At 37.8% G+C, this 25,742-nt stretch overlaps 4 non-coding genes across 4 annotated transcripts; all 4 read right to left on the bottom strand.

Moving 5' to 3' along the window:
- Positions 1–8,967: 8,967 nt before the first annotated feature.
- TRNAN-AUU (transfer RNA asparagine (anticodon AUU)) lies at positions 8,968–9,041 on the bottom strand. Its single transcript has one exon. It is a non-coding gene; the product is annotated as a tRNA-Asn (tRNA).
- A 3,440-nt stretch (positions 9,042–12,481) lies between these two features.
- TRNAN-AUU (transfer RNA asparagine (anticodon AUU)) lies at positions 12,482–12,555 on the bottom strand. The gene has a single exon. It is a non-coding gene; the product is annotated as a tRNA-Asn (tRNA).
- A 3,438-nt stretch (positions 12,556–15,993) lies between these two features.
- On the bottom strand, positions 15,994–16,067 carry TRNAN-AUU (transfer RNA asparagine (anticodon AUU)). Its single transcript has one exon. It is a non-coding gene; the product is annotated as a tRNA-Asn (tRNA).
- Positions 16,068–21,838: 5,771 nt separating this feature from the next.
- Positions 21,839–21,912, bottom strand: TRNAN-AUU (transfer RNA asparagine (anticodon AUU)). The gene has a single exon. It is a non-coding gene; the product is annotated as a tRNA-Asn (tRNA).
- Between the last annotated feature and the right edge of the window lie 3,830 nt (positions 21,913–25,742).

Below are 25,742 nucleotides of genomic sequence, written 5' to 3'. Positions count from 1 at the left end.
GGCTCAGCGCGCCCGGCGTCTAGCGTTGCTAGGGAGCCGGCGGCTGTACGTGCACGGCATCTCTAGTTGCTAGGCGCCGGGCCGCGCAGACCATCAAGCGGACCCCGGCGCCTAACAGTACCCCCCCCTTGAGGAGGGGTCAAGGAACCCCTAAAGCCAGGTTTCTGAGGAAATTCCCGAAAAAATGCCCTCTTGAGCCTCGGGGCATGAAGATCCTTATCCTGGACCCAAGACCTTTCCTCCGGACCATAGCCTTTCCAGTGAACCAGAAAATACAGCCGATCCCGGGACAATTTGGAATCGAGAACCTTCTCTACCAAGAACTCCTGTTGTCCCTGTACATCCACTGGAGATCTACCCTGAGAGATCTTCCGAGGAAATCTACTGGAAGAAACGTATTGTTTCAACAGGGAACAATGAAACGTATTTCCAATCCTGAGAGATCTTGGTAAACGTAACCGAAAGGCAACTGGGTTGACTCTTTTAATAATAAGAAATGGCCCAATAAATTTGGGTCCCAGTCTAGCTGAGGATTGTCGAAGCCTGATGTTGCGAGTCGACAACCACACCCTATCTCCCACCTTAAAAGTGCAAGGACGTCGGAGCCTGTCAGAAAATTTCTTCTCTCGAAAGGCCGCTTTTCTGAGAGCAAGGTGCACCTTTTTCCAAATGGCTCTGAGATGGGAGGTTAAGGTAAGCGAGGAGACTGAGGAATGATGAAAAAAAGAATTAGCTCTGGGGTGAAAACCAAAAACTGAAAAGAATGGAGACTCTTTAGTGGAGGAATGACAAGAATTATTGTAAGCAAATTCAGCCAACGGAAGAAACTCGGACCAATCATTCTGGAGTTTGGCTGAATACAAGCGCAAATATTGTTTCAATGATTGGTTAACTCGTTCGGTTTGCCCGTTGGATTGTGGGTGGTAACCGGATGTTAACGACAATTTCATCTTCAATGAGGCACAAAAACATTTCCAGAATTGTGCGATGAATTGTGGACCCCGATCAGAAACAATATCAGTAGGCAACCCATGAAGCCTGAATACATGGCGGAGAAACAAAACTGCCAACCCTTGGGCAGAAGGCAATCGGGGAAGAGCAATAAAATGAGCCATTTTACTAAAACGGTCCACTACCACCCATATGACTCGGAATCCGGCTGAAAGGGGAAGGTCAACCACAAAATCCATGGAAATATGAGACCACAGCCTGAGAGGAACATTTAAGGGCATAAGTTGCCCGATGGGCAAGGAACGGGGAACCTTATGCTGTGCACAAACCTGACATGAATAAACAAATTCCTTGACGTCTTTAGAAAGACCAGGCCACCATACTGAGCGAGAGACTAACTCCAATGTCTTAGAGACTCCTGGATGCCCTGAAACTTTGTTATCATGGAATTCCGTTAAAACAGTAACTCTCAAAAACTCAGGGACGTAAAGACGACCAGCAGGGGTAATTCTAGGAGCTTGGTGTTGAAGCTGTTTTAACTGGGTAAATAAATCTTGTGTGAGGCCCGCCCAGATGACCGAAGATGGAAGTATGGGGGTAACAGGATTGTTATTGTGAACCGGAAGAAAGCTATGTGACAGGGCATCAGCCTTAGTATTCTTGGAACCAGGCCTGAAAGTGATTATAAATTTGAAACGCGTAAAAAATAATGCCCAACGTGCCTGCCGGGCATTAAGCCGCTTAGCCGATTCAATCTATTGCAGGTTCTTATGGTCAGTCAATACCGAAATAGTATGTTTTGCTCCCTCCAGCCAATGCCTCCACTCCTCGAAAGCCCATTTTACCGCCAGTAACTCCCGATTACCAACGTCATAGTTGGATTCAGCGGAGGAGAATTTCCTGGACATAAAGGCACAAGGATGTAACTCCAGAGACTCCGGATCCTTTTGAGAAAGGATAGCCCCCACTCCAACCTCCGAGGCATCAACCTCCACCACAAAGGGCAATTCCGGATTAGGAAGTCTGAGGACTGGAGCCGAGACAAAGGCTTGTTTCAAGGCCCGGAAGGACAACTCAGCTTCACGCGACCAGTTGGTAGGATCCGCTCCTTTCTTTGTCAGAGCTACAATGGGAGCAACCAGGTCAGAAAAAGAATGAATGAACCTCCTATAATAATTCGCAAACCCTAAAAAACGCTTAATTGCTTTTAAATTGGTGGGTTGCGCCCAACTAAGGATGGCCTGGAGTTTCTTTGGTTCCATGGAAAATCCCTGAGGGGAAATTATGTACCCTAAAAAAGATACTTCCGTGACATGAAACTCACACTTCTCCAGCTTGGCATATAAATGATTCTCACATAACTTTTGAAGAACCAGACGCACCTGGGTAACATGTTGTTCCATTGATTTAGAAAAAATCAGGATGTCGTCTAAGTAAACGACCACGAATTTCCCTAGGAAGTCACGGAGCACATCGTTAATGAGGTCTTGAAAAACTGCCGGAGCATTGGACAGGCCGAACGGCATCACCAGGTATTCGTAGTGACCCGACTGAGTACTGAAGGCCGTTTTCCACTCATCTCCAGATTTAATTCGGATGAGGTTGTACGCTCCTCTAAGGTCAATTTTAGAAAAAAATCACAGCAGAACGTAACTGATCAAAGAGTACAGAAATCAACGGCAAAGGATAGGTGTTTTTAACTGAGATCTTATTCAGGGCTCTAAAATCAATGCAAGGTCTAAGCGAGCCATCCTTTTTCTCCACAAAGAAGAAGCCTGCACTTAAAGGAGATTTTGATGGTCTAATAAATCCTTTCTCAAGGCTCTCCTTTACATAATCATTCATAGCCGCAGTTTCTGGCCCGGATAATGCATATAATCTTCCCTTTGGCAATGCGGCACCAGGAATTAACTCAATAGCACAATCATAAGGCCGATGGGGAGGCAGAATGTCCGCATTGCCTTTGGAGAAAACATCAGCAAACTCCTGGTATTCCACCGGAATGAGTTCTGGAATGATAGCTGCTACTCTGACTGGAAACGTGATACATTCCTTATCACAAAAAGTACCCCAATGTGAAATCTCCCCCGACCGCCAATCAATGGTGGGATTATGAAAGGCCAGCCAAGGGTGACCCAGAACAACTGGAACTGCTGGGCAATGTGTAAGAAAGAACTCGATTTTCTCGGAATGTAGAGCTCCTACTGTAAGTAGTACAGGAGGTGTACGGAGAGAAATAATCCCATTAGACAGCGGACTCCCATCTAAGCCATGCATGGTGACACACCTACCCAAAGGTAACTGAGGAATGCCTAAGGCCTTAGCCCAAGTTAAATCCATAAAGTTTCCTGCAGCTCCACTGTCAACAAAAGCCGACACCAAAGAACTGAGGCTGCCAAAGGAAACTTTAACTGGGACTAAAAGGGAGTTATTCGAGGAGATAAGCTGCAGACCTAGGTGAACCCCCTCACAATTCACCTGGTCAAAGCGTTTCCCGACTTGTTCGGACAATTACGAGCAAAATGTCCCTTACCCCCACAGTACAGACAAAGACCAGAATTTTGCCTTCTGGCTCTTTCTTCAGGAGACAGCCGGGAGAGACCCATCTGCATGGTCTCCTCTACGTCTTCAGGAATGGAATATACACACGGACTTGACCTTACAGGTGCTCCTTTTTCAGCCCTCCGCTCTCTGAGACGACGATCAATCTTAATAGAAAGCTCCATGAGTTTATCGAGAGTCTCAGGAGCGGGGTACTGAAGGAGACTGTCTTTTATAGACTCTGATAAGCCGAGGCGAAACTGACTGCGCAGGGCTGGGTCATTCCAGCCACAGTCGTTCGACCAACGGCGAAACTCCGTACAATAAACCTCTGCAGGATTTCTACCCTGTCTGAGAGCGCGCAACTGACTTTCAGCGGACGCCTCTCTATCAGGGTCATCATACAAGAGCCCTAAAGACTCAAAAAAAGCGTCAATTGACAACAATGCCGGATCCTCTGCTCTTAAACCAAATGCCCAGGTCTGAGGATCCCCCTGGAGCAAAGAAATAATAAACCCGACCCGCTGAGATTCAGTACCCGAGGAAGTCGGTCTTAAACGAAAATAAAGTTTACAGGATTCTTTAAAATTAAAAAAACTATTTTCTATCACCAGAAAAACGGTCAGGCAAATGCATCTTTGGTTCAGGGACTACCCTTGGGGAAGCTCGCAAAAGATCTTCCTGCGACTTCACCCGAAGAGAAAGATCCTGAACCATCTGAGTAAGTTCTTGAATCTGGCTGACTAAGAGCTGACCAGGATTTGGCCCTAAACCTGTTGGATTCATGAGGCCGATAAACTCTCACAAAACTGAATGAGCAAAAATTAAACCCTGTTTAATTTTAAGTTTTGGTATGGCCGGTAATAATGTTATGATTCCAGCACTCTGGTCAGAGAAGATCTTATGGCAAGGACTGGAGCACTGGAACGGAATGCTGGGGAAGGGAGCAGGACAGGAAAATAGCCCCTGGCGCCCTAACTCTGTTGTCTCACCCGTGTTGTCAGAAATCCCCTGCGAGACTATGGTTTCTTGAGCCCTTGGCAGCCGCGTTTGAAGGGCGGATTATGTCTGCCCAACTTCGATGCCCCCCGGTCTTAATGAGAGACAAAGGGAAACCTGAGACAGGGTGATAACAAGAGGCCCTCTAACTAAACAACCAGGCCAGGGGCTAAGCAAACTCAAAACTATAATATGTGCGGAGAAACCGCCAGGAAAAAGGACAACCAAAATATCCACTTGTCCAATTCTCCTACCCGGCACCGCCAAGTACCAGAGATGACTTGTGGAAGCGGAACCCTCCGCAAATGCTCCAAACACAAAATATAAAAGGTAAAGCGGCTGAGCCGCAGCACACGGCAGAGCCGCAACTCACGAACACCACTGGATATAAAACGGTGATCAGTCAGGACTCCAGGGAACCAAACGACCTCTTGGGATGAGATGACAACTCCCGAATACCGGACTTCTGCGGACTGGAATGACCGGATACAGCAGGACTGGAAACAGACTCTCAGCAAACAAAGGCAGCATGCAGGAAGCTATTACCGGCGTCTGTGAGAAGCCCTGGGAGTGTATTTAACAAGGAGTCCTCCAATCAGCTGCTAAAGGCTGATTAGAATAAATGCCGTGCAGCTGCCTTGCTGCACGGCCAGAGAGCAGGTGAATATCTTAATTTCCTAAAGCCTAGCAATGGGGAACGCGATCCGCCAGTGGCGTCCCCGTTGCTAGGGTCCGTGCGGCTCAGCGCGCCCGGCGTCTAGCGTTGCTAGGGAGCCGGCGGCTGTACGTGCACGGCGTCTCTAGTTGCTAGGCGCCGGGCCGCGCAGACCATCATGCAGACCCTGGCGCCTAACAGTATGACTCCCAAAAACAACAACCGCGTCATTGGGACCAACTGCGATTTTGGCAAGTTTAGGAGCCAACCATGTTGTTGAAGAACTGTCAGGGAGAGTGCAATGTTTTGCACCAACTGGTCCCTGGATCTCGCCTTTATCAGGAGATCATCCAAGTACGGGATAATTGTGACTCCTTGCTTGCGAAGGAGAACCATAATTTCCGCCATCACCCTGGTGAAAATCCTCGGAGCCGTGGACAGACCAAACGGCAATGTCTGAAATTGGTAATGACAATCCTGAATTGCAAACCTTAGGTAGCTTGAGGCAGTGGCTAAATGGGAACATGTAAGTAGGCATCCTTTATGTCTACCAAAACCATGAAATCTCCGTCCTCCGGACTGGAGATCACTGCCCTGAGAAATTCCATCTTGAAATTGAATTTCTTTAGGAAGAAATTGAGGGATTTCAGATTTAAGATTGGTCTGACTGAGCCGTCCGGCTTCGGGACCACGAAGAGGCTTGAATAAAAACCTTCTCCCTGCTGACAAAGGCCAATTTGAACAATCGGTGAGGGGGAACGTCTTGAAACCCCAGTTTGTACCCTTGGGACACTATTTGTAAAACCCACGAGTCCAGGTCCGAATGAATCCAGAACTGACTGAAGAGTTTTAGACGTGCCCCCACTGGTGTGGGCTCCTGCAAGAAAGCCCCAGTGTCATGCAGTGGATTTGGCAGAAGCAGAGGACAATCTCTGGTCCTGCGATCTTGAAGAGGCTACAGACCTCTTCCTTTTCCTTCCTCTACCTGCAAAGAAAGGGGAATCTAAACTTCTTGCATATCTATTGGGCCAAAATGACTGCGGTAGATAATGATGCGTCTTCATCCGTTGACAGGGAACATAGGGCAAGAAGGTTGACTTACCATTGAAATGAGGATGCATCTTGCTGCCTTTCCAATGAAGCAAGTTTAATTTAGTAATAGGTGAAAAACCATCCTTACAAAGGTGTTAATCAGAGACTTGGCTTTGTGGACACTTTTCAGAGAACAAATTTGTTAGCATAAAAATAAAGCCAGAAAATGAAGAGCTGTTTAATCACGCAATTTGATTTTTTTGCCAGCATATTTCTTTTTCTCTGCAACCCACTGCTAAATTGTGATTCCTAGATGTTTTTATAAAATCACTGAATCAAATCTAACTCTGATTACATCAGAGAAGGCCAGGTACCCTACACCATAACAGGGGGTATGAAATTTGACTTGTCTACTTAAAGATCACCAAAATCTGATAACAAGGTCAAGTACGTCCCTGGGTGGGATTGAACCACCAACCTTTTGGTTAATAGCCGTACACACTAACTGATTGCGCCACAGAGACACTTTGCAAAAGTACATACTGACAAAGGCTAATAAGCATTCATCTAAAACGTTTCCTAGAAAAACTTTAAAAAGTCAATAATCTGGAGAGTTTTTGTAAGATGTTTCTTCCATCAACCAACGAAGAAACACATTGGTACTTTCCCATGATGAGTGAGTGCTTCAGGATCTCTTGCACTTACATGTGCAGCAGAGTACAGCAATGGAAGCATGCTAGGCCCATAACCCAGAGGTAGGCAGATTGAAACTATCTTCTGCTATATGCATTTTTTTTTTTTAATTAAAGTAATCCAAAACTGGGATTGATATTTTGGCTCTTTTATTTTTACTTAAAGTACAACAACTTTTACCATTTTAATTTGTTTTAATAGTATATTGACAGTATTGTTTTCTTTCAAAAATCCACTTAATTTTCTTTACCCTATTATTAAAATGGTAATTGACAAAAACAAACTACATTGTCACCAGAAGAGCAATACAAAATGTACAAGTGATATATTAAAATCATATTTCCAGCTTGCATTTCAATGATGCATTGGGGCAACGATTTTGTGAGAAACATCTTCACCCTTAAATAAAGATTTTCTTAATTCCTTACCTGTGTGCTAATTAGATATCACCTTGTTTTCATATTAAACAGACTTCCACATGAGAAAGCAGCAAGGATGCAGTGGCGTTAATGTTTCCTGGTGTCAACTTGTATTATTTCAGTAGACATTGAAATGAGGATGCATCTTGCTGCCTTTTCCAATGAAGCAAGTTTAATTTAGTAATAGGTGAAAAACCATCCTTACAAAGGTGTTAATCAGAGACTTGGCTTTGTGGACACTTTTCAGAGAACAAATTTGTTAGCATAAAAATAAAGCCAGAAAATGAAGAGCTGTTTAATCACTCAATTGGATTTTTCTGCCAGCATATTTTTTTTCTCTGCAACCCACTGCTAAATTGTGCTTCCTAGCTGTTTTTATAAAATCACTGAATCAAATCTAACTCTGATTACATCAGAGAAGGCCAGGTACCCTACACCGTAACAGGGGGTTTGAAATTTTGACTTGTCTACTTAAAGATCACCAAAATCTGATAACAAGGGAAATTAGGTCCCTGGGTGGGATTGAACCACCAACCTTATGGTTAATAGCCGTACATACTAATTGATTGCGCCACAGAGACACTTTGCAAAAGTCCATACTGACAAAGGCTAATAAGCATTCATCTAAAACGTTTCCTAGAAAAACTTTAAAAAGTCAATAATCTGGAGAGTTTTTGTAAGATGTTTCTTCCATCAACCAACGAAGAAACACATTGGTACTTTCCCATGATGAGTGAGTGCTTCAGGATCTCTTGCACTTACATGTGCAGCAGAGTACTGCAATGGAAGCATGCTGGGCCCATAACCCAGAGGTAGGCAGATTGAAACTATCCTCTGCTATATGCATTTTTTTTTGTTAATTAAAGTAATCCAAAACTGGGATTGATATTTTGTCTCTTTTATTTTTACTTAAAGTACAATAACTTTTACCATTTTAATTTGTTTTAATAGTATATTGACAGTATTGTTTTCTTTCAAAAATCCACTTCATTTTCTTTACCCTATTATTAAAATGGTAATTGACAAAAACAAACTACATTGTCACCAGAAGAGCAATACAAAATGTACAAGTGATATATTAAAATCATCTTTCCAGCTTGAATTTCAATGATGCATTGGGTCAACAAATTTGTGAGAAACATCTTCACCCTTAAATAAAGATTTTCTTAATTCCTTACCTGTGTGCTAATTAGATATCACCTTGTTTTCATATTAAACAGACTTCCACATGAGAAAGCAGCAAGGATGCAGTGGCGTTAATGTTTCCTGGTGTCAACTTGTATTATTTCAGTAGACATTGAAATGAGGATGCATCTTGCTGCCTTTCCAATGAAGCAAGTTTAATTTAGTAATAGGTGAAAAACCATCCTTACAAAGGTGTTAATCAGAGACTTGGCTTTGTGGACACTTTTCAGAGAACAAATTTGTTAGCATAAAAATAAAGCCAGAAAATGAAGAGCTGTTTAATCACTCGATTGGATTTTTCTGCCAGCATATTTTTTTTCTCTGCAACCCACTGCTAAATTGTGCTTCCTAGCTGTTTTTTTATAAAATCACTGAATCAAATCTAACTCTGATTACATCAGAGAAGGCCATGTACCCTACACCATAAGAGGGGGTTTGAAATTTTGACTTGTCTACTTAAATATCACCAAAATCTGATCACAAGTTTAATTAGGTCCCTGGGTGGGATTGAACCACCAACCTTTCGGTTAATAGCCGAACACACTAACCGATTGCGCCACAGAGACACTTTGCAAAAAGTGCCTACTGACAAAGGCTAATAAGCATACATCTAGAACGTTTCCTAGAAAAACATTAAAAAAATCAATAATCTGGAGAGTTTTTGTAAGATGTTTCTTCCATCAACTAACGAATAAACACATTGGTACTTTCCCATGATGAGTGAGTGCTTCAGGATCTCTTGCACTTACATGTGCAGCAGAGTACTGCAATGGAAGCATGCTGGACCCATAACCCAGAGGTAGGCAGATTGAAACTATCCTTTGCTATATGCATTTTTTTTGTTAATTTAAGTAATCAAAACTGGGATTGATATTTTTGCTCTTTTATTTTTACTTAAAGTACAATAACTTTTACCATTTTAATTTGTTTTAATAGTATATTGACAGTATAGTTTTCTTTCAAAAATCCACTTAATTTTCTTTACCCTGTTATTAAAATGGTAATTGACAAAAAAAACTACATTGTCACCAGAAGAGCAATACAAAATGTACAAGTGATATATTAAAATCATCTTTCCAGCTTGAATTTCAATGATGCATTGGGGCAACAATTTTGTGAGAAACATCTTCACCCTTAAATAAAGATTTTCGTAATTCCTTACCTGTGTGCTAATTAGATATCACCTTGTTTTCACATTAAACAGACTTCCACATGAGAAAGCAGCAAGGATGCAGTGGCGTTAATGTTTCCTGGTGTCAACCTGTATTATTTCAGTAGACATTGAAATGAGGATGCATCTTGCTGCCTTTCCAATGAAGCAAGTTTAATTTAGTAATAGGTGAAAAACCATCCCTACAAAGGTGTTAATCAGAGACTTGGCTTTGTGGACACTTTTCAGAGAACAAATTTGTTAGCATAAAAATAAAGCAAGAAAATTAAGAGCTGTTAAATCAAGCAATTTGATTTTTTTTTGCAAGCATATTTCTTTTTCTCTGCAACCCACTGCTAAATTGTGCTTCCTAGATGTTTTTATAAAATCACTGAATCAAATCTAACTCTGATTACATCAGAGAAGGCCAGGTACCCTACACAATAAGAGGGGGTTTGAAATTTTGACTTGTCTACTTAAATATCACCAAAATCTGATAACAAGGTCAATTACGTCCCTGGGTGGGATTGAACCACCAACCTTTTGGTTAATAGCCATACACACTAACTGATTGCGCCACAGAGACACTTTGCAAAAGTACATACTGACAAAGGCTAATAAGCATTCATCTAAAACGTTTCCTAGAAAAACTTAATAAAGTCAATAATCTGGAGAGTTTTTGTAAGATGTTTCTTCTATCAACCAACGAAGAAACACATTGGTACTTTCCCATGATGAGTGAGTGCTTCAGGATCTCTTGCACTTACATGTGCAGCAGAGTACAGCAATGGAAGCATGCTGGGCCCATAACCCAGAGGTAGGCAGATTGAAACTATCCTCTGCTATATGCATTTTTTTGTTTGTTAATTAAAGTATTCCAAAACTGGGATTGATATTTTGGCTCTTTTATTTTTACTTAAAGTACAATAACTTTTACCATTTTAATTTGTTTTAATAGTATATTGACAGTTTTGTTTTCTTTCAAAAATCCACTTCATTTTCTTTACCCTATTATTAAAATGGTAATTGACAAAAACAAACTACATTGTCACCAGAAGAGCAATACAAAATGTACAAGTGATATATTAAAATCATCTTTCCAGCTTGAATTTCAATGATGCATTGGGGCAACGATTTTGTGAGAAACATCTTCACCCTTAAATAAAGATTTTCTTAATTCCTTACCTGTGTGCTAATTAGATATCACCTTGTTTTCACATTAAACAGACTTCCACATGAGAAAGCAGCAAGGATGCAGTGGCGTTAATGTTTCCTGGTGTCAACCTGTATTATTTCAGTAGACATTGAAATGAGGATGCATCTTGCTGCCTTTCCAATGAAGCAAGTTTAATTTAGTAATAGGTGAAAAACCATCCTTACAAAGGTGTTAATCAGAGACTTGGCTTTGTGGACACTTTTCAGAGAACAAATTTGTTAGCATAAAAATAAAGCCAGAAAATGAAGAGCTGTTTAATCACTCAATTGGATTTTTTTTTGCCAGCATATTTTTTTTCTCTGCAATCCACTGCTAAATTGTGCTTCCTAGCTGTTTTTTATAAAATCACTGAATCAAATCTAACTCTGATTACATCAGAGAAGGCCAGGTACCCTACACAATAAGAGGGGGTTTGAAATTTTGACTTGTCTACTTAAATATCACCAAAATCTGATCACAAGGTCAATTACATTCCTGGGTGGGATTGAACCACCAACCTTTTGGTTAATAGCCTTACACACTAACCAATTGCACCACAGAGACACTTTGCAAAAAGTACATACTGACAAAGGCTAATAAGCATTCATCAAGAACGTTTCCTAGAAAAACTTTAAAAAGTCAATAATCTGGAGAGTTTTTGTAAGATGTTTCTTCCATCAACCAATGAAGAAACACATTGGTACTTTCCCATGATGAGTGAGTGCTTCAGGATCTCTTGCACTTACATGTGCAGCAGAGTACTGCAATGGAAGCATGCTGGACCCATAACCCAGAGATAGGTAGATTGAAACTATCCTCTGCTATATGCATTTTTTTTTGTTAATTAAAGTAATCCAAAACTGGGATTGATATTTTGTCTCTTTTATTTTTACTAAAAGTACAATAACTTTTACCATTTTAATTTGTTTTAATAGTATATTGACAGTATTGTTTTCTTTCAAAAATCCACTTCATTTTCTTTACCCTATTATTAAAATGGTAATTGACAAAAACAAACTACATTGTCACCAGAAGAGCAATACAAAATGTACAAGTGATATATTAAAATCATCTTTCCAGCTTGAATTTCAATGATGCATTGGGGCAACGATTTTGGGAGAAACATCTTCACCCTTAAATAAAGATTTTCTTAATTCCTTACCTGTGTGATAATTAGATATCACCTTGTTTTCACATTAAACAGACTTCCACATGAGAAAGCAGCAAGGATGCAGTGGCGTTAATGTTTCCTGGTGTCAACCTGTATTATTTCAGTAGACATTGAAATGAGGATGCATCTTGCTGCCTTTCCAATGAAGCAAGTTTAATTTAGTAATAGGTGAAAAACCATCCCTACAACGGTGTTAATCAGAGACTTGGCTTTGTGGACACTTTTCAGAGAACAAATTTGTTAGCATAAAAATAAAGCCAGAAAATGAAGAGCTGTTTAATCACTCAGTTGGATTTTTTTTGCCAGCATATTTTTTTTCTCTGCAACCCACTGCTAAATTGTGCTTCCTAGCTGTTTTTTATAAAATCACTGAATCAAATCTAACTCTGATTACATCAGAGAAGGCCATGTACCCTACACCATAAGAGGGGGTTTGAAATTTTGACTTGTCTACTTAAATATCACCAAAATCTGATCAGAAGTTTAATTAGGTCCCTGGGTGGGATTGAACCACCAACCTTTCGGTTAATAGCCGAACACACTAACCGATTGCGCCACAGAGACACTTTGCAAAAAGTGCCTACTGACAAAGGCTAATAAGCATACATCTAGAACGTTTCCTAGAAAAACATTAAAAAAGTCAATAATCTGGAGAGTTTTTGTAAGATGTTTCTTCCATCAACTAACGAATAAACACATTGGTACTTTCCCATGATGAGTGAGTGCTTCAGGATCTCTTGCACTTACATGTGCAGCAGAGTACTGCAATGGAAGCATGCTGGACCCATAACCCAGAGGTAGGCAGATTGAAACTATCCTTTGCTATATGCATTTTTTTTGTTAATTTAAGTAATCAAAACTGGGATTGATATTTTTGCTCTTTTATTTTTACTTAAAGTACAATAACTTTTACCATTTTAATTTGTTTTAATAGTATATTGACAGTATAGTTTTCTTTCAAAAATCCACTTAATTTTCTTTACCCTGTTATTAAAATGGTAATTGACCAAAAAAACTACATTGTCACCAGAAGAGCAATACAAAATGTACAAGTGATATATTAAAATCATCTTTCCAGCTTGAATTTCAATGATGCATTGGGGCAACAATTTTGTGAGAAACATCTTCACCCTTAAATAAAGATTTTCGTAATTCCTTACCTGTGTGCTAATTAGATATCACCTTGTTTTCACATTAAACAGACTTCCACATGAGAAAGCAGCAAGGATGCAGTGGCGTTAATGTTTCCTGGTGTCAACCTGTATTATTTCAGTAGACATTGAAATGAGGATGCATCTTGCTGCCTTTCCAATGAAGCAAGTTTAATTTAGTAATAGGTGAAAAACCATCCCTACAAAGGTGTTAATCAGAGACTTGGCTTTGTGGACACTTTTCAGAGAACAAATTTGTTAGCATAAAAATAAAGCAAGAAAATTAAGAGCTGTTAAATCAAGCAATTTGATTTTTTTGCAAGCATATTTCTTTTTCTCTGCAACCCACTGCTAAATTGTGCTTCCTAGATGTTTTTATAAAATCACTGAATCAAATCTAACTCTGATTACATCAGAGAAGGCCAGGTACCCTACACAATAAGAGGGGGTTTGAAATTTTGACTTGTCTACTTAAATATCACCAAAATCTGATAACAAGGTCAATTACGTCCCTGGGTGGGATTGAACCACCAACCTTTTGGTTAATAGCCATACACACTAACTGATTGCGCCACAGAGACACTTTGCAAAAGTACATACTGACAAAGGCTAATAAGCATTCATCTAAAACGTTTCCTAGAAAAACTTAATAAAGTCAATAATCTGGAGAGTTTTTGTAAGATGTTTCTTCTATCAACCAACGAAGAAACACATTGGTACTTTCCCATGATGAGTGAGTGCTTCAGGATCTCTTGCACTTACATGTGCAGCAGAGTACAGCAATGGAAGCATGCTGGGCCCATAACCCAGAGGTAGGCAGATTGAAACTATCCTCTGCTATATGCATTTTTTTGTTTGTTAATTAAAGTATTCCAAAACTGGGATTGATATTTTGGCTCTTTTATTTTTACTTAAAGTACAATAACTTTTACCATTTTAATTTGTTTTAATAGTATATTGACAGTTTTGTTTTCTTTCAAAAATCCACTTCATTTTCTTTACCCTATTATTAAAATGGTAATTGACAAAAACAAACTACATTGTCACCAGAAGAGCAATACAAAATGTACAAGTGATATATTAAAATCATCTTTCCAGCTTGAATTTCAATGATGCATTGGGGCAACGATTTTGTGAGAAACATCTTCACCCTTAAATAAAGATTTTCTTAATTCCTTACCTGTGTGCTAATTAGATATCACCTTGTTTTCACATTAAACAGACTTCCACATGAGAAAGCAGCAAGGATGCAGTGGCGTTAATGTTTCCTGGTGTCAACCTGTATTATTTCAGTAGACATTGAAATGAGGATGCATCTTGCTGCCTTTCCAATGAAGCAAGTTTAATTTAGTAATAGGTGAAAAACCATCCTTACAAAGGTGTTAATCAGAGACTTGGCTTTGTGGACACTTTTCAGAGAACAAATTTGTTAGCATAAAAATAAAGCCAGAAAATGAAGAGCTGTTTAATCACTCAATTGGATTTTTTTTTGCCAGCATATTTTTTTTCTCTGCAATCCACTGCTAAATTGTGCTTCCTAGCTGTTTTTTATAAAATCACTGAATCAAATCTAACTCTGATTACATCAGAGAAGGCCAGGTACCCTACACAATAAGAGGGGGTTTGAAATTTTGACTTGTCTACTTAAATATCACCAAAATCTGATCACAAGGTCAATTACATTCCTGGGTGGGATTGAACCACCAACCTTTTGGTTAATAGCCTTACACACTAACCAATTGCACCACAGAGACACTTTGCAAAAAGTACATACTGACAAAGGCTAATAAGCATTCATCAAGAACGTTTCCTAGAAAAACTTTAAAAAGTCAATAATCTGGAGAGTTTTTGTAAGATGTTTCTTCCATCAACCAATGAAGAAACACATTGGTACTTTCCCATGATGAGTGAGTGCTTCAGGATCTCTTGCACTTACATGTGCAGCAGAGTACTGCAATGGAAGCATGCTGGACCCATAACCCAGAGATAGGTAGATTGAAACTATCCTCTGCTATATGCATTTTTTTTTGTTAATTAAAGTAATCCAAAACTGGGATTGATATTTTGTCTCTTTTATTTTTACTAAAAGTACAATAACTTTTACCATTTTAATTTGTTTTAATAGTATATTGACAGTATTGTTTTCTTTCAAAAATCCACTTCATTTTCTTTACCCTATTATTAAAATGGTAATTGACAAAAACAAACTACATTGTCACCAGAAGAGCAATACAAAATGTACAAGTGATATATTAAAATCATCTTTCCAGCTTGAATTTCAATGATGCATTGGGGCAACGATTTTGGGAGAAACATCTTCACCCTTAAATAAAGATTTTCTTAATTCCTTACCTGTGTGATAATTAGATATCACCTTGTTTTCACATTAAACAGACTTCCACATGAGAAAGCAGCAAGGATGCAGTGGCGTTAATGTTTCCTGGTGTCAACCTGTATTATTTCAGTAGACATTGAAATGAGGATGCATCTTGCTGCCTTTCCAATGAAGCAAGTTTAATTTAGTAATAGGTGAAAAACCATCCCTACAACGGTGTTAATCAGAGACTTGGCTTTGTGGACACTTTTCAGAGAACAAATTTGTTAGCATAAAAATAAAGCCAGAAAATGAAGAGCTGTTTAATCACTCAGTTGGATTTTTTTTGCCAGCATATTTTTTTTCTCTGCAACCCACTGCTAAATTGTGCTTCCTAGCTGTTTTTTATAAAATCACTGAATCAAATCTAACTCTGATTACATCAGAGAAGGCCATGTACCCTACACCATAAGAGGGGGTTTGAAATTTTGACTTGTCTACTTAAATATCACCAAAATCTGATCAGAAGTTTAATTAGGTCCCTGGGTGGGATTGAACCACCAACCTTTCGGTTAATAGCCGAACACACTAACCGATTGCGCCACAGAGACACTTTGCAAAAAGTGCCTACTGACAAAGGCTAATAAGCATACATCTAGAACGTTTCCTAGAAAAACATTAAAAAAGTCAATAATCTGGAGAGTTTTTGTAAGATGTTTCTTCCATCAACTAACGAATAAACACATTGGTACTTTCCCATGATGAGTGAGTGCTTCAGGATCTCTTGCACTTACATGTGCAGCAGAGTACTGCAATGGAAGCATGCTGGACCCATAACCCAGAGGTAGGCAGATTGAAACTATCCTTTGCTATATGCATTTTTTTTGTTAATTTAAGTAATCAAAACTGGGATTGATATTTTTGCTCTTTTATTTTTACTTAAAGTACAATAACTTTTACCATTTTAATTTGTTTTAATAGTATATTGACAGTATAGTTTTCTTTCAAAAATCCACTTAATTTTCTTTACCCTGTTATTAAAATGGTAATTGACCAAAAAAACTACATTGTCACCAGAAGAGCAATACAAAATGTACAAGTGATATATTAAAATCATCTTTCCAGCTTGAATTTCAATGATGCATTGGGGCAACAATTTTGTGAGAAACATCTTCACCCTTAAATAAAGATTTTCGTAATTCCTTACCTGTGTGCTAATTAGATATCACCTTGTTTTCACATTAAACAGACTTCCACATGAGAAAGCAGCAAGGATGCAGTGGCGTTAATGTTTCCTGGTGTCAACCTGTATTATTTCAGTAGACATTGAAATGAGGATGCATCTTGCTGCCTTTCCAATGAAGCAAGTTTAATTTAGTAATAGGTGAAAAACCATCCCTACAAAGGTGTTAATCAGAGACTTGGCTTTGTGGACACTTTTCAGAGAACAAATTTGTTAGCATAAAAATAAAGCAAGAAAATTAAGAGCTGTTAAATCAAGCAATTTGATTTTTTTGCAAGCATATTTCTTTTTCTCTGCAACCCACTGCTAAATTGTGCTTCCTAGATGTTTTTATAAAATCACTGAATCAAATCTAACTCTGATTACATCAGAGAAGGCCAGGTACCCTACACAATAAGAGGGGGTTTGAAATTTTGACTTGTCTACTTAAATATCACCAAAATCTGATAACAAGGTCAATTACGTCCCTGGGTGGGATTGAACCACCAACCTTTTGGTTAATAGCCATACACACTAACTGATTGCGCCACAGAGACACTTTGCAAAAGTACATACTGACAAAGGCTAATAAGCATTCATCTAAAACGTTTCCTAGAAAAACTTAATAAAGTCAATAATCTGGAGAGTTTTTGTAAGATGTTTCTTCTATCAACCAACGAAGAAACACATTGGTACTTTCCCATGATGAGTGAGTGCTTCAGGATCTCTTGCACTTACATGTGCAGCAGAGTACAGCAATGGAAGCATGCTGGGCCCATAACCCAGAGGTAGGCAGATTGAAACTATCCTCTGCTATATGCATTTTTTTGTTTGTTAATTAAAGTATTCCAAAACTGGGATTGATATTTTGGCTCTTTTATTTTTACTTAAAGTACAATAACTTTTACCATTTTAATTTGTTTTAATAGTATATTGACAGTTTTGTTTTCTTTCAAAAATCCACTTCATTTTCTTTACCCTATTATTAAAATGGTAATTGACAAAAACAAACTACATTGTCACCAGAAGAGCAATACAAAATGTACAAGTGATATATTAAAATCATCTTTCCAGCTTGAATTTCAATGATGCATTGGGGCAACGATTTTGTGAGAAACATCTTCACCCTTAAATAAAGATTTTCTTAATTCCTTACCTGTGTGCTAATTAGATATCACCTTGTTTTCACATTAAACAGACTTCCACATGAGAAAGCAGCAAGGATGCAGTGGCGTTAATGTTTCCTGGTGTCAACTTGTATTATTTCAGTAGACATTGAAATGAGGATGCATCTTGCTGCCTTTCCAATGAAGCAAGTTTAATTTAGTAATAGGTGAAAAACCATCCCTACAAAGGTGTTAATCAGAGACTTTGCTTTGTGGACACTTTTCAGAGAACAAATTTGTTAGCATAAAAATAAAGCCAGAAAATGAAGAGCTGTTTAATCACTCAATTGGATTTTTCTGCCAGCATATTTCTTTTTCTCTACAACCCACTGCTAAATTGTGCTTCCTAGATGTTTTTATAAATCACTGAATCAAATCTAACTCTGATTACATCAGAGAAGGCCAGGTACCCTACACCATAACAGGGGGTTTGAAATTTTGACTTGTCTACTTAAAGATCACCAAAATCTGATAACAAGGTCAATTACGTACCTGGGTGGGATTGAACCACCAACCTTTTGGTTAATAGCCGTACACACTAACTGATTGCGCCACAGAGACACATTGCAGAAGTATATACTGACAAGGGCTAATAAGCATTCATCTAAAACGTTTCCTAGAAAAACTTTAAAAAGTTAATAATCTGGAGAGTTTTTGTAAGATGTTTCTTCCATCAACCAACGAAGAAACACATTGGTACTTTCCCATGATGAGTGAGTGCTTCAGGATCTCTTGCACTTACATGTGCAGCAGAGTACAGCAATGGAAGCATGCTGGGCCCATAACCCAGAGGTAGGCAGATTGAAACTATCCTCTGCTATATGCTTTTTTTTTGTTAATTAAAGTAATCCAAAACTGGGATTGATATTTTGGCTCTTTTATTTTTACTTAAAGTACAATAACTTTTACCATTTTAATTTGTTTTAATAGTATATTGACAGTATTGTTTTCTTTCAAAAATCCACTTCATTTTCTTTACCCTATTATTAAAATGGTAATTGACAAAAACAAACTACATTGTCACCAGAAGAGCAATACAAAATGTACAAGTGATATATTAAAATCATCTTTCCAGCTTGAATTTCAATGATGCATTGGGGCAACGATTTTGTGAGAAACATCTTCACCCTTAAATAAAGATTTTCTTAATTCCTTACCTGTGTGATAATTAGATATCACCTTGTTTTCGCATTAAACAGACTTCCACATGAGAAAGCAGCAAGGATGCAGTGGCGTTAATGTTTCCTGGTGTCAACTTGTATTATTTCAGTAGACATTGAAATGAGGATGCATCTTGCTGCCTTTCCAATGAAGCAAGTTTAATTTAGTAATAGGTGAAAAACCATCCTTACAAAGGTGTTAATCAGAGACTTGGCTTTGTGGACACTTTTCAGAGAACAAATTTGTTAGCATAAAAATAAAGCCAGAAAATGAAGAGCTGTTTAATCACTCAATTGGATTTTTCTGCCAGCATATTTTTTTTCTCTGCAAACCACTGCTAAATTGTGCTTCCTCGCTGTTTTTATAAAATCAATGAATCAAATCTAACTCTGATTACATCAGAGAAGGCCAGGTACCCTACACCATAAGAGGGGGTTTGAAATTTTGACTTGTCTACTTAAAGATCACCAAAAGCTGATAACAAGATCAATTACATCCCTGGGTGGGATTGAACCACCAACCTTTTAGTTAATAGCCGTACACACTAACTGATTGCGCCACAGAGACACTTTGCGAAAGTGCATACTGACAAAGGCTAATAAGCATTCATCTAAAACGTTTCCTAGAAAAACTTTAAAAAGTCAATAATCTGGAGAGTTTTTGTAAGATGTTTCTTCCATCAACCAACGAAGAAACACATTGGTACTTTCCCATGATGAGTGAGTGCTTCAGGATCTCTTGCACTTACATGTGCAGCAAAGTACAGCAATGGAAGCATGCTGGGTTCATAACCCAGAGGTAGGCAGATTGAAACTATCCTCTGCTGTATGCTTTTTTTTTTTAATTAAAGTAATCCAAAACTGGGATTGATATTTTGGCTCTTTTATTTTTACTTAAAGTACAATAACTTTTACCATTTTAATTTGTTTTAATAGTATATTGACAGTATTGTTTTCTTTCAAAAATCCACTTAATTTTCTTTACCCTATTATTAAAATGGTAATTGACAAAAACAAACTACATTGTCACCAGAAGAGCAATACAAAATGTACAAGTGATATATTAAAATCATCTTTCCAGCTTGAATTTCAATGATGCATTGGGGCAACGATTTTGTGAGAAACATCTTCACCCTTAAATAAAGATTTTCTTAATTCCTTACCTGTGTGCTAATTAGATATCACCTTGTTTTCGCATTAAACAGACTTCCACTTGAGAAAGCAGCAAGGATGCAGTGGCGTTAATGTTTCCTGGTGTCAACTTGTATTATTTCAGTAGACATTGAAATGAGGATGCATCTTGCTGCCTTTCCAATGAAGCAAGTTTAATTTAGTAATAGGTGAAAAACCATCCCTACAAAGGTGTTAATCAGAGACTTGGCTTTGTGGACACTTTTCAGAGAACAAATTTGTTAGCATAAAAATAAAGCCAGAAAATGAAGAGCTGTTTAATCACTCAATTGGATTTTTTTTGCCAGCATATTTTTTTTCTCTGCAACCCACTGCTAAATTGTGCTTCCTAGCTGTTTTTTATAAAATCACTGAATCAAATCTAACTCTGATTACATCAGAGAAGGCCAGGTACCCTACACAATAAGAGGGGGTTTGAAATTTTGACTTGTCTACTTAAATATCACCAAAATCTGATCACAAGGTCAATTACGTTCCTGGGTGGGATTGAACCACCAACCTTTTGGTTAATAGCCTTACACACTAACCAATTGCACCACAGAGACACTTTGCAAAAAGTACATACTGACAAAGGCTAATAAGCATTCATCAAGAACGTTTCCTAGAAAAACTTTAAAAAGTCAATAATCTGGAGAGTTTTTGTAAGATGTTTCTTCCATCAACCAATGAAGAAACACATTGGTACTTTCCCATGATGAGTGAGTGCTTCAGGATCTCTTGCACTTACATGTGCAGCAGAGTACTGCAATGGAAGCATGCTGGGCCCATAACCCAGAGATAGGTAGATTGAAACTATCCTCTGCTATATGCATTTTTTTTTTGTTAATTAAAGTAATCCAAAACTGGGATTGATATTTTGTCTCTTTTATTTTTACTTAAAGTACAATAACTTTTACCATTTTAATTTGTTTTAATAGTATATTGACAGTATTGTTTTCTTTCAAAAATCCACTTCATTTTCTTTACCCTATTATTAAAATGGTAATTGACAAAAACAAACTACATTGTCACCAGAAGAGCAATACAAAATGTACAAGTGATATATTAAAATCATCTTTCCAGCTTGAATTTCAATGATGCATTGGGGCAACGATTTTGTGAGAAACATCTTCACCCTTAAATAAAGATTTTCTTAATTCCTTACCTGTGTGATAATTAGATATCACCTTGTTTTCACATTAAACAGACTTCCACATGAGAAAGCAGCAAGGATGCAGTGGCGTTAATGTTTCCTGGTGTCAACCTGTATTATTTCAGTAGACATTGAAATGAGGATGCATCTTGCTGCCTTTCCAATGAAGCAAGTTTAATTTAGTAATAGGTGAAAAACCATCCCTACAACGGTGTTAATCAGAGACTTGGCTTTGTGGACACTTTTCAGAGAACAAATTTGTTAGCATAAAAATAAAGCCAGAAAATGAAGAGCTGTTTAATCACTCAATTGGATTTTTTTTGCTAGCATATTTTTTTTCTCTGCAACCCACTGCTAAATTGTGCTTCCTAGCTGTTTTTTATAAAATCACTGAATCAAATCTAACTCTGATTACATCAGAGAAGGCCATGTACCCTACACCATAAGAGGGGGTTTGAAATTTTGACTTGTCTACTTAAATATCACCAAAATCTGATCACAAGTTTAATTAGGTCCCTGGGTGGGATTGAACCACCAACCTTTCGGTTAATAGCCGAACACACTAACCGATTGCGCCACAGAGACACTTTGCAAAAAGTGCCTACTGACAAAGGCTAATAAGCATACATCTAGAACGTTTCCTAGAAAAACATTAAAAAATCAATAATCTGGAGAGTTTTTGTAAGATGTTTCTTCCATCAACTAACGAATAAACACATTGGTACTTTCCCATGATGAGTGAGTGCTTCAGGATCTCTTGCACTTACATGTGCAGCAGAGTACTGCAATGGAAGCATGCTGGACCCATAACCCAGAGGTAGGCAGATTGAAACTATCCTTTGCTATATGCATTTTTTTTGTTAATTTAAGTAATCAAAACTGGGATTGATATTTTTGCTCTTTTATTTTTACTTAAAGTACAATAACTTTTACCATTTTAATTTGTTTTAATAGTATATTGACAGTATAGTTTTCTTTCAAAAATCCACTTAATTTTCTTTACCCTGTTATTAAAATGGTAATTGACAAAAAAAACTACATTGTCACCAGAAGAGCAATACAAAATGTACAAGTGATATATTAAAATCATCTTTCCAGCTTGAATTTCAATGATGCATTGGGGCAACAATTTTGTGAGAAACATCTTCACCCTTAAATAAAGATTTTCGTAATTCCTTACCTGTGTGCTAATTAGATATCACCTTGTTTTCACATTAAACAGACTTCCACATGAGAAAGCAGCAAGGATGCAGTGGCGTTAATGTTTCCTGGTGTCAACCTGTATTATTTCAGTAGACATTGAAATGAGGATGCATCTTGCTGCCTTTCCAATGAAGCAAGTTTAATTTAGTAATAGGTGAAAAACCATCCCTACAAAGGTGTTAATCAGAGACTTGGCTTTGTGGACACTTTTCAGAGAACAAATTTGTTAGCATAAAAATAAAGCAAGAAAATTAAGAGCTGTTAAATCAAGCAATTTGATTTTTTTGCAAGCATATTTCTTTTTCTCTGCAACCCACTGCTAAATTGTGCTTCCTAGATGTTTTTATAAAATCACTGAATCAAATCTAACTCTGATTACATCAGAGAAGGCCAGGTACCCTACACAATAAGAGGGGGTGTGAAATTTTGACTTGTCTACTTAAATATCACCAAAATCTGATAACAAGGTCAATTACGTCCCTGGGTGGGATTGAACCACCAACCTTTTGGTTAATAGCCATACACACTAACTGATTGCGCCACAGAGACACTTTGCAAAACTACATACTGACAAAGGCTAATAAGCATTCATCTAAAACGTTTCCTAGAAAAACTTAATAAAGTCAATAATCTGGAGAGTTTTTGTAAGATGTTTCTTCTATCAACCAACGAAGAAACACATTGGTACTTTCCCATGATGAGTGAGTGCTTCAGGATCTCTTGCACTTACATGTGCAGCAGAGTACAGCAATGGAAGCATGCTGGGCCCATAACCCAGAGGTAGGCAGATTGAAACTATCCTCTGCTATATGCATTTTTTTGTTTGTTAATTAAAGTATTCCAAAACTGGGATTGATATTTTGGCTCTTTTATTTTTACTTAAAGTACAATAACTTTTACCATTTTAATTTGTTTTAATAGTATATTGACAGTATTGTTTTCTTTCAAAAATCCACTTCATTTTCTTTACCCTATTATTAAAATGGTAATTGACAAAAACAAACTACATTGTCACCAGAAGAGCAATACAAAATGTACAAGTGATATATTAAAATCATCTTTCCAGCTTGAATTTCAATGATGCATTGGGGCAACGATTTTGTGAGAAACATCTTCACCCTTAAATAAAGATTTTCTTAATTCCTTACCTGTGTGCTAATTAGATATCACCTTGTTTTCACATTAAACAGACTTCCACATGAGAAAGCAGCAAGTATGCAGTGGCGTTAATGTTTCCTGGTGTCAACCTGTATTATTTCAGTAGACATTGAAATGAGGATGCATCTTGCTGCCTTTCCAATGAAGCAAGTTTAATTTAGTAATAGGTGAAAAACCATCCTTACAAAGGTGTTAATCAGAGACTTGGCTTTGTGGACACTTTTCAGAGAACAAATTTGTTAGCATAAAAATAAAGCCAGAAAATAAAGAGCTGTTTAATCACTCAATTGGATTTTTCTGCCAGCATATTTTTTTTCTCTGCAACCCACTGCTAAATTGTGCTTCCTAGCTTTTTTTTATAAAATCACTGAATCAAATCTAACTCTGATTACATCAGAGAAGGCCAGGTACCCTACACAATAACAGGGAGTATGAAATTTGACTTGTCTACTTAAAGATCACCAAAATCTGATCACAAGGTCAATTACGTCCCTGGGTGGGATTGAACCACTAACCTTTTGGTTAATAGCCGTACACACTAACTGATTGCGCCACAGAGACACTTTGCAAAAGTACATACTGACAAATGCTAATAAGCATTCATCTAAAACGTTTCCTAGAAAAACTTAAAAAAGTCAATAATCTGGAGAGTTTTTGTAAGATGTTTCTTCTATCAACCAACGAAGAAACACATTGGTACTTTCCCATGATGAGTGAGTGCTTCAGGATCTCTTGCACTTACATGTGCAGCAGAGTACAGCAATGGAAGCATGCTGGGCCCATAACCCAGAGGTAGGCAGATTGAAACTATCCTCTGCTATATGCATTTTTTTTTGTTAATTAAAGTAATCCAAAACTGGGATTGATATTTTGGCTCTTTTATTTTTACTTAAAGTACAATAACTCTTACCATTTTAATTTGTTTTAATAGTATATTGACAGTATTGTTTTCTTTCAAAAATCCACTTCATTTTCTTTACCCTATTATTAAAATGGTAATTGACAAAAACAAACTACATTGTCACCAGAAGAGCAATACAAAATGTACAAGTGATATATTAAAATCATCTTTCCAGCTTGAATTTCAATGATGCATTGGGGCAACGATTTTGTGAGAAACATCTTCACCCTTAAATAAAGATTTTCTTAATTCCTTACCTGTGTGCTAATTAGATATCACCTTGTTTTCACATTAAACAGACTTCCACATGAGAAAGCAGCAAGGATGCAGTGGCGTTAATGTTTCCTGGTGTCAACTTGTATTATTTCAGTAGACATTGAAATGAGGATGCATCTTGCTGCCTTTCCAATGAAGCAAGTTTAATTTAGTAATAGGTGAAAAACCATCCCTACAAAGGTGTTAATCAGAGACTTTGCTTTGTGGACACTTTTCAGAGAACAAATTTGTTAGCATAAAAATAAAGCCAGAAAATGAAGAGCTGTTTAATCACTCAATTGGATTTTTCTGCCAGCAAATTTCTTTTTCTCTACAACCCACTGCTAAATTGTGCTTCCTAGCTGTTTTTATAAATCACTGAATCAAATCTAACTCTGATTACATCAGAGAAGGCCAGGTACCCTACACCATAACAGGGGGTTTGAAATTTTGACTTGTCTACTTAAAGATCACCAAAATCTGATAACAAGGTCAATTACGTACCTGGGTGGGATTGAACCACCAACCTTTTGGTTAATAGCCGTACACACTAACTGATTGCGCCACAGAGACACATTGCAAAATTATATACTGACAAGGGCTAATAAGCATTCATCTAAAACGTTTCCTAGAAAAACTTTAAAAAGTTAATAATCTGGAGAGTTTTTGTAAGATGTTTCTTCCATCAACCAACGAAGAAACACATTGGTACTTTCCCATGATGAGTGAGTGCTTCAGGATCTCTTGCACTTACATGTGCAGCAGAGTACAGCAATGGAAGCATGCTGGGCCCATAACCCAGAGGTAGGCAGATTGAAACTATCCTCTGCTATATGCTTTTTTTTTGTTAATTAAAGTAATCCAAAACTGGGATTGATATTTTGGCTCTTTTATTTTT

The sequence above is a fragment of the Pseudophryne corroboree genome, unplaced genomic scaffold (genome assembly GCF_028390025.1).
Source record: "Pseudophryne corroboree isolate aPseCor3 unplaced genomic scaffold, aPseCor3.hap2 scaffold_443, whole genome shotgun sequence".
NCBI lineage: Eukaryota > Metazoa > Chordata > Amphibia > Anura > Myobatrachidae > Pseudophryne > Pseudophryne corroboree.
This window is presented reverse-complemented; position numbering and strand designations above follow the sequence as displayed.